Below are 10,610 nucleotides of genomic sequence, written 5' to 3' on the forward strand. Positions count from 1 at the left end.
GCAATACTTCAGGACCAATGAGAAAGGCCGAAAGCGACGCCCATATGGGGGATAATTTGTCTATTGTGGTATAAGTACGTAAAGATATTAAAACATTGAGGCGTTCGGGATTGATGAGGATAAAATAATGTTTCGTTTTGACCAGTTTACATTTCAAAGGGCTGTTATCAAGCATGCACACGTGCCATTTATGGAGTTAACTGTTGGACACGATGAAATCTATTTTGTGTCATCTGACAAAGGGAGAAATAGGTGTGCTATCTCTGACCGAGGAATGTGGTACACTATGCTTGAATACCACCGCAGAAGGTTTAAAAAAAAAAAACACTTATCTCGAACCTTTCATCGGTGGCCGGGAGTCATTGCGCATCATATTTTTTTACCGAGTCGACAACAGTACAATGACGGCGCATTTGATGCAAAAAGCATCCGTAACGCGGTCGCGAAGTATGATATGACTTTTCTCATAAAGAAGAAAAAGAGTGCGGTCTGTAGTGACCCGCGTTGTCGCCCACCTGATTATTTTCCGCAAGGTCAATGGAGTGAAAACTAGAGAAAGTCTCTGTTTTACTTTGAACTGAACTAAATGAAATTTTTATTCCACAAGTTGTCAAAAAAAAAAAAAGGGGGGCTTTGGCAAGGTCGACAATGCTTCCTGCGACAAGCGTGGCCGGCCGCGCAAGAAAACATGCTGTACGTACATTTCGCGCCACTATTTCCGCTCAGCGACGGTCGCTCGCGATCGCGCTGGCTCATCTCTGTCACGCCTTTGGGAGCAGACGATGTTGGTGTGCCGGCCCCTGCTGCCGTTGCAGCAGAAGTGGACGCGAAGGCGCTGCTGAGCTCTTCCTGATGTCAAGTCACTTGTCCAGACAGCTCTCGCATTGCAGCGCTTTGTTCATCCCTGCCGTGCTTCGGTTCTCTCTTTTCATGCTCGCTTCATTCTGCCGCCGTTTGCGGCTTTCCCTCCTCCGCTTTGTCTAAGTTAGCAAACCGCAAATACGGGCTGTTCTGTCGCTGATATCTCGTCTTTTTCCCTCCCAGTCTCTTATGGTTAGCAAGCACACGCACGCACGCACGCACGCACGCACAAAGAAATTGCACAGGATGACCATTTTTAATCAAATAGCATACCAAACACGCAACACAAGCGTAAAATTGAGTATGCTTATTTATTTATTTGTTTAATTATTTATTGCACCACAACGATGTCTGCTTGGGAAGTTACAAGGGCAAATGAAAAGGCGTCAAAGCGCTAGTTGTTTGTGCATGATGCTATGGACTTGACAAAAACAATTGTAACAAATGACACTATATAATTTGAAGCCAAATTGAAACAGATGAAATAAGTTTCAAGTCGACTACTGCCAGCTGACATTTAAGTAGCTATATATAGGCGAGGAGTGCAGAAATATAACTCCAGTCTCGAGTAGCACGCACGAAGAAGGATTGTTGTAAAGTGGTTGTGAGGAGCGTTTCTCATAATAAGCAATTTACAAGATTCTCCTATAGAAACGAGTTTGCCCTCTGTGCATCGTTGAAAGAAATTGCCGAGACGAAATTGCAGCACTCTATAAAATAAACAGGTGTCAGTGCCAGCTGAACAAAAACAGAGTACACAGCCCACGACACGGCGCAGCCACTCACGCAAAAACGTATAATTGGGTGGCGCGAGAATCAAGAGGATCTTGAATTCCAATACATAGGTTATGCGATAAATGAAAAAGCTAGCGTGGAAAGAGGCGTGACCAATACAATGTAAAAAAAGACAAATATTGAAAATATGCGTAAGGAGTTATGTACAGCATGAAGATAATTGCTCAGGAATGACAAGCAGTGTTGTATGGAATAGAAACCGTAGAAAGAATCCTCTTGAGGAAGTCTGATGATTGGAATGATCGAAATGAGGGTGCCAACAAGGACTCTGGTGTGACAAGGAAAAATAGTGCTGTAAACGACGTCTGAGGAGCGGCGCTCAAGAAGAGGACTCTGCAGCAAAGTTTCGAGAGAGAAGGTTGAAGTCCTTTGTGCACGTATAAAGAGAAAGGACGAGCGCTGTATCGGCGAGAAAACAGTGGTGATTGAGTCTGGTGGCAAAAAGAGAAGAAAAAAAGATAAAGAAAAAAGAAACAAAAGAGAAAAGAACGTGCTCAACCAAACAAGAGGGAGCGAAACAATATCCGGACAGTTCTGAACGACAGGGCTATTTCCAGAGCAAAGACACGACAAACGAGAAGACAAAACAGAGCGCTGACTATCAACTATAGTGCTTGTTGTTAGCATCTGCAGACTATGCATATATATGCCTTACTAAAACATACGAGCAAAGCATGAGCTCACAATGCACACTTTTGGCGCTCAGAATGTTACTGCATACTTGACACGTACGTAAGAAGTAAATTCAAGTTGCATTTTTTAACAATGAAACGGCAGCCATCCTGACCAAGGCTCTGCAATTTATCTTGCTTCTGTTATTGCTCACGTCAGCCTGTCGCTAATTATTATAGTTAAATATGCGTGTAGGGCAGGCTGACATATGGGTGATGCCTGTCAGCTACTGCTTCTCGCTTAGCCAGCGAATACATATATCAGACTTTTAACACCCGCTTACCTAGGTTTAGGTGCACGTTCCGCAGTTCCTCACTACGGTGTGCCTCACAATCAGATAGTGGTTTTGGCACGCAATACTCAATAATTTAATTTTATCAGGAAGTGATCTGCACCGTATTCAAAAATCAACACAGATCACTATAAAGTCCGTATAGTGTGTATGCATGCAGTAAGACAGTCATTGGCCAAAACTCTAGGAGTTCCGATATATTGCATATTGACCTGCTTGTTGAATTTAGTCTTATTTTTTAAAGTAGGAACTGTTACTAGCATACATTATTAAGTAGAAAGCCAATGTTCATAGCTTACGACTCGGCTCCACCTTTATTTTGCGCGCGATTGGGCGCCATGAAGTGGCACAGTGTGATTGTGCTGATGCGTACGAAGACGCATATCGCCTCCTTCTAGAACGCCTTAATCACGATGCAAATAGACGCCGACTGAAATCATCACTGAGAGCATTAAAGGGACACTAAAGGAAAATATAAGTTCATCTGTATTAGTAAATTATACTTGTTAAAGAATTAAGAAAACAAAAAAGGAGCTGTTGCCGTAAGAAGATTTTTGGTTATCCAGAAAAGATGCAAAAAACGCTAGGCCGATGGCGACGCCACCTTGAAGTTTCCTCGCACCAGCTCGCTAAGACGTCGTGAATTTATTCGCTCTTTTTCCTTGGACAGTTTCTCTTTAATGTCATTGTGTTGTCGTCACTGTTATGTTGTGATGTCGTTGTGTGCGCATTAAGTGGTCTTCTATGCGCATTCTTCTACACAAACCACGTGCGTAAGTGTACATAACTATAAGTGCAGTTTACTATAGAGGGTGATAATTATTAAATTTTACGGAATTTTTAAAAATCGCCGGTTGCAAATAACATTATTCTTGTCCTTGAGCTATATTCGAAGAGGCGGCCATTACTAGCATGAGAAATCGAAATAAATATTCAACTAACTAGCACATATTGGCTAATTAACTTAATTACCTTACGGCACATATTGCAATTTACAAACTGTAGCCGGTGAGCTTGCTAGACGTATCCACTTGAAATGAATTTCCAGGATGACACCAGTTTCGACACATTATTACCCAAAATGTGGGACGAAATAAATGGGCGTTCCAGTTACTTTTATGCGTCGATGCATAACAGCGTTTTCTTAAAAAAGTAAGTGCAACAACAGTGCCTTTTTACGGTGACTTTGATGGCGCAAATATTGAAACTGACGTCATTCTGGAAATTCATCTTAAGTGGGTACGCCTTGCAAACTTACCGGCTACAATGAATAAATTTCAATATGTGCCGTAAAGTAATTAATTCAAAAGATAATTAGTGGACTTTCGTTAATTAGTTGAGTATGTGTTTCGATTTCTCGTGCGTGTCCGCCTTTCTGAATAGTCCAGCTTAAGGACTAGAATTATGTCATCTGCAACAAGCGATTCTTAAAAATTCCGTAAAACATAAAATTGATCAGCTTGTGTAGTATCTATTCGTGAGACAAGGAATAACCAGCGCTATATTAGTGCGTCATCATTTCACCAAGTGAATAATGAAAAAAAAAGAAAGGATTAAAGGGAAAATCAGACATCCACCCGTTCGTAGCAAGTGCTACAAAGGAAACCCATACGGGTTCCTCGAAAGAAAAGCCTCATAGTTGAAGAAAAATTCGTCCTGGTCCGGGACTCGAACCTTTGGGTTTCCTTTTGGTTTCCTTTGTAGCAATTGCTACGAACGGGTGGATGTCTGATTTTCCCTTTATTCATTACTTCTCTCCACCTTCCGGGTTTCCGCAGAACTACTACGTCAAACTCTTGCCTTTGCTTCGTGTTGTCGACAAATTCGACTCCTCTCTGCCATCTGCTAGCCGCCTGGTTAGCTCAGATGGTAGAGCGACTGCCCCGGAAAAACGGTGGTCCCGGGTTCGAGTCCCGCACCAGGGCGAATTTTTCTTCAACTACGAGGCTTTTCTTTCGAGGAACCCGTATGGGTTTCCTTTGTAGGAATTGCTACGAACGGGTGGATGTCTGATTTTCCCTTTATTCATTACTTCTCTCCACCTTGCGGGTTTTCGCAGAACTACTACGTCAAAAAAAAAAAAAAAGAAAGGATGAAGCTTTCATGAAGCGGTTAATGAAATGCTATAAGTTTGCCCATTTCATTCCTGCGTCTGTGGTTAACCGATGGTCGCCAAATGTTGATGATGATGATTTCCATACTATGGTACATACCTACAACAGGTGTTTGGCCAAGAAACGGACGGTATACATTTAAAGTAAACTACCAATTATGAAGAGCCCTCGAAAAAAGAAGCAGCAAAGGATCCCGTTGAAGGAGCTGCCTTTCGGATAATCAACCCAGCAGGTTTATCGTTTCTATTTTTTATAGCCTTTGGCGCAGGGGGGGGGGGGGGGGCGTTCAACAAGCATAAAAAAATGCAAAATGTACAAAGCATATTGTCCCATATATTTGACATGTCGAGTTTTATACCTTACATTGCTGATTTAGGCGTGGGAAACTTAACGCAATCACTGTAGCCGAGTTCTTGGCACGCCTGAGTGAAATTTCCAGTTCTGAATGGCTCAGCAAACCAATGATAAATAATTAATTACTCTACTAATTAATTTATCTCAAGTAGCATTTCATTGTTCTTTTTTTATTTTTTTATTTGCATTCGATGCATTTGATTGCATTTTGATAAGGGCTCCTGTGCTTACACTTACGTGCACGTTAAAGAGCATCACGTGGGTCCACATTCATCCGCAGCACCATCCACAGTAAGCGGTGCCGCTCATAACCCACTGTGAAGTTTTAGGACATTACAAACACCGAAATTTATTACATTATTTGGGTGGGATGCAAAATTTTTTCAGCAGAGTCAGTTCAAATGTTACTGATAGCAAATTGACTGATTCTCATAAGCAATACATCGTTTGTGATATGAATTAAAACAATGAATAAATCACTTAATTGATATTCAGCTAAATTCTCGCTGTGTACTGCTGAGCGAGTTGCAGCAACTTGATAAAATGTTGTTGTCGCCACCAAACCGCAACAACAACTCCTCTGTTTGTTTTGCTTTTGTCTCAATAAAAAAGAAAGAAAAAGTCGTTTCTCGAACTGCGTTCAACGAGTTCTTCTTTTTCCCGAAAGGTCGAGCTTCAACTCAGTACGAGGCTCACAGAGCCCTACTAGAATTCTTCGCAAGCACGGGTGCCCCTTCATATTCCCTTTCCTTTTTTTTCTCTCTCCTCTTCAAGAGCACATGCGTGGTGCCCCTTTCAGGTGATAACTGCTAGCTCTCTTCTCTTTCTCTCTGTAGTGTGCTTATATTTGTTTACACGATTATTAACAATGACCTCTATAAGGTAATCAAAGGACACTTCGAAATAAACATCACAAGTGTAACCACGTTCGTCCAGACACGTTACTCGACAAAGACATGACCTCACAATAGCTCTTTTTTTCGTGCAGCGAACGATTGTTTCAGACATTCTTTTCTTCCTCGAACAGGCAATGACTGGAATGCACTAAGAAAGTGAGGCCTTAGAATCCCCAATTACACCATTTGCGCCTCATTTGGTGCCATGCTGAAGTGGTATTAATGCATGCCATGATGCTTTTCGTTGCTTTTGGTATAGCCTTGGCTGCTCAAGCTTGAGCCTCTATTCGCTTTCAGCTATTTGGATTTGAAAAAAAGTGATCTATGTGTATTTCCTACCCTCTAAAATTCTCTATGGGAACTCCACTATAAATGAAGTTCTACAAACACTTCCAATTCGCTGACGCCTCTTTGCTTGCTTCGAATACGGCGTGCTCATCCACAAGGATTCGCACAGGTTCTTATTGACGTCGCAGCGTCACATCCAGTTCGGATCGAGTTCTCTAAGTTCAGTTCATTGGCTTTGTGCCATCAAAAGGAGCGTGCTTTCAAACGTTCAATTTGCAGAGTTGTATCTCCTACAGGTGCGCGATGACATCACGGCATACTGTGAGCATGATAGAGGCGCACTATGCAATTTCGAACACGTTATCCACATTTTTCTTTAATGTTATTTTTACCGGCAGTTTGTGTTACGCGTTGCCAAAAGCTGCGTTACGTCAGCTGGGGGCAGGTTCATCAAAGAAGAAGAAGAAGTCTTAATAACTCGACTTCCTACCCAAATGTCGGGGCTTTTGGACTTTGTATAGCGTTGAACACTAAGAGCACAAAAAATTATCTTCCCTTTTTGTTTTCTTTTCTCACGCGCTTTCTTCCTTGCACTTGACACATGGACACGTTCGTACTAGCTATAGAAAAGTGAAACGAGGTGATTCCAGCTTTTGAGCATTTTCTTATTTTCCCAGAATGCTTCATCACTCTAAACTGATTTAGTGTTTCCTCTTTAGTGTCCCCTTTAACGTCCCAAAGCAATTCATTTGAAAAGAAAGGTGCTTTAGGGATAGGAGGCTCCGGATTAGTTTTGACTAAACCCTGTTTCTTAGCGTTTCTTAAATTTCTTAGCGCGCAGCCAGGAGCCTTTCGAAATGCGGCTGCTGCAGCCGGGAACGGAAACCGCGAACTCTTTCTCGTCACCCAAGCATCAGAGTCACGTGGCGGGCAGCCTAAATTTTAGCTTGTATGCCGAAGCTGCGGGTAAATTAATTTGTTCCCGTGGTTCCTGGGGTGAGTTTTTATGTAACGCATGTGGCCGGCATACATGAAAGATAATGCGGTGTAATCCGCTATGTTATGCAGAAATATCGGGCATTAAGGTTATGGGGTTTTTATTTATCTATTTTTTCGTTAGCGCCGTGGAGGAGGGAAATAAATGATAGTGCCGGCGAAAATGAATCGTCGCGATTCACTGAGCTTTCGTGCGTGAAATGGCCTATTAGGTTCAGTAAATCTGTTTCAAGGTAAACTGCCTCGCGTTTAATTCGGCAGCACCCAGTTTTTGACAGCGAGAGAGATCGATGGGCACTTGACATGGTCGTAAAATGTCAGCCTATAGCTGCAGACTCGGCTTATTATCCGCGGTGGGAAGGACAAAACGTGAGCTACGTATCGACGCGCGATCACGCCCGCGTAGTCTGTACACGCATGCACTCAATAAGAGTTGTAAAATGAATCGGTGAGTATTTCGGCTTCCTTTGCTTTTGATTAGGAAGTAATATGTGTAGGCCACGTTGAAGGCGTCCAGGACTGGATGTGCCCCCTGGCTAATGCCGTTCCACATTGGGAAATCGCATGTCTTATTCGAAGGTCGATAAAGCGTTTGTCTTGTTTGATGCGAGGCTACGAAGACATTCTGTGCGTCACTCCAGCGATAACACTGAGAGCGTAGTGTAGCAGTGGATACAGTGTAGTCACTCTGTGTGACATGAAGAGATAAATTAGACCGATATTTAGGTCCATATTTTTTCGCGTATGCTGGATCAGCGATCATACAGCCACCCTAAAGTTGGGGAACAGGTCTCGTGCGCGGATCAGTAGATGGTAAATTCGTCATGTCCCCACGACTTCCGTGTCGTTGTGCATATTTAAAAACATAAAATTTCCGCTCACATTTCTTTTGCGTTAAATTTCTTTATGTTCGAATACGCACAATGAGCATTTTCAGGTAACATTTCGGTGAAGTATATGTTACAACAACCACTTTGACGTTTCATCATAAATCAATTGCTTTGGAGAGATTGAGGTAGAAAATACCTCAGCTATTTAATTTATCTCTGTTCCACAGAAATAGTGATAAATTAAAAACAAGAGATCCGAGTTCCACGGTGTAGGTTTCATTAAGTGCCTGACTGGTCCCACCACGCTCAGCAGATTCACGATACTTTCGTCTTTCGCGTTTGGTGAAGTAGTCTTCCATGTACTAGCATGAACGGAAAGATCAAGCATACTTCTCAGTGCGAGCTTAGGCAACAGTAGAGAACATAAAATGCACCTGTGTATACAACTCCATTTATCACAAGAAGTGATCTAAAACTGGGATTAGTAAGTTTTTTGTGAGGAGGTGCTAGCCTTTATCTGCACTTGACTCGTTTTTGAACAATTCTATTCGCAGTGAAAGAGCACTTGCCCAGCTGTCCTAATTTATTTGCTAATTTTCTTTCTGCAAAAATTGTTGGCACCAGAGGACAACCACGTTTGGCACGTTTAACAGTGGTCGAACAAGGAATGTCGCTGAAGCCAACGTTTCTACAAGGGGAGTTGTCTTCGCCAGGCCCATGGTGAGTTTTGCGTTTGGTCTGTTGGTCTGCAAATCGTTTATAAGCGTTTTCATGGCAATAATTGTATTATAGCCCGTGTTGTGCGTCAAGTCATCGTTCCCACCGTGAATGACAAAATGTGTGATGTACCGTAGTGCAGAGGCAATGGGATCTTGAATGTCGTGTGTCATGGCGGCGCTCTTAAAGCTGATATGTGGGGCATGTTTTCCTTGTGGGAAGTGCTAGTGCATCGTACTCGCATTGACGGTAGCTTGTTAAAGCTGCGTGTCTCAAGAAAAGCCGGGGACACTCACGTTGTTCTGTCGGTAGAACTAAAGAAACAAGATAGAGGTTCGCAGGGAAATGACAGTGTTTCGACAAGGGGCCTTTACAACATTCCTTGTTCGGCTACTGTTAATCAGCCTTCATCTTCCTGCGAACCTCTCGTTCTCTGTCTTGTTTTGGATAACCACCTTTGACAGGATTAGGCAAACAAGTGATATACGATGAAGCAAGAGAGAGCATAGGGGAAATCAATTGTTACTGTTCAGTTGAAATAAAGGAATAATAGGCACCGGCTATGGTGGCTCAGTGGCGATGACATTTTGCTCCTGAACGGGAGATCGCAGGTTGGATTCCCGGCCACGGCGGCCGGGTTTGGATGGGGGCGAAATGACAAAAAAAAAAAAAAAAAAAGGGGGGGAGGGGGAAAGAAATAGAAAAGGCGCTCGCGTACTTAGATTTAGGTGCATGTTAGAGAATCACAAAATGTCAATATTAATCCTGAGCCCTCCACTACACTGTCTTTCATAACTCGCTGTGCAGTTTCGGGCCGTTATAAAACCCACATCTTAGAAAAAAAAAATGAAAAGGTAAAGAGAAATGAAAGTGAATGAAACGATTTATAGCAGCAGGGTGGGAGACGGAATGTGCCTTTTGACATTTTCCACATTACTCATGCAGTACTTACCAGTTAGGCTACCGCTGCGGCCATCCTCCCATTCGTTTTATTTATTGGCCGGTTGCCTGCACCTGAACTCACGTGCTGCGTGACACATCCTGCACATCAAACACATCAAACACATCCTGCACTTAAAAGGATGTGCATCTGCCACCTTGGTCCCCCATAAGTGGCGTTGGCAAACAACACTCCTAGGGATAATCTTGCACACATGCTCAAATACCCAAAGTAAGCGGACGACGCGTTAGCTTAGCTGGTGAAGCATCGCACGCGTAATGTGGGAGATGTGGGTTCGGCTTCCACCTGCGGCAAGATGTCCTGTCGTCTCTTTTAATTTCCGTTTTTCTTATTATTTTTACATTTCGATTAAACATAACAAATAGTTTTGCCTATGCTTTCTCTGGTTTCATTGCCTCTATTTTTCGCTATATGGTTGTGAGTGACAAAAGATTGAGCCCCTCGGATCCCCTTATTGTTCTGGCTTATTACGAACAAGGGAAACCTCTGAGAATCTCTTCATGTGCACGTTAAAGAACCCCAGGTGGTCGAAATTTCCGGAGTGCTCCACTATGGCGTGCCTCATAATCAGAAAGTGGTTTTGGCACGTAAAACCCCATAACTTACTGAATCTATTCAGAATATTCACACAGCATGACAATCACACTCCATGTAGAGATCCAAACTGCGCCGGACTGGCACTGGCAGCAGGAAAACGGGTCACAGTTTAGCAATTCAGCACAATGGTACCAGTGTACAAGCGGTGACGACTGTCAAGCTACCTTGGACACTGCATTCACTGAGCATTACTATGGATATAGAGAACATGCGCAGCCATAAGTATCGCTATTATAT

The sequence above is a fragment of the Dermacentor variabilis genome, chromosome 1 (assembly GCF_050947875.1).
Source record: "Dermacentor variabilis isolate Ectoservices chromosome 1, ASM5094787v1, whole genome shotgun sequence".
Lineage (NCBI taxonomy): Eukaryota > Metazoa > Arthropoda > Arachnida > Ixodida > Ixodidae > Dermacentor > Dermacentor variabilis.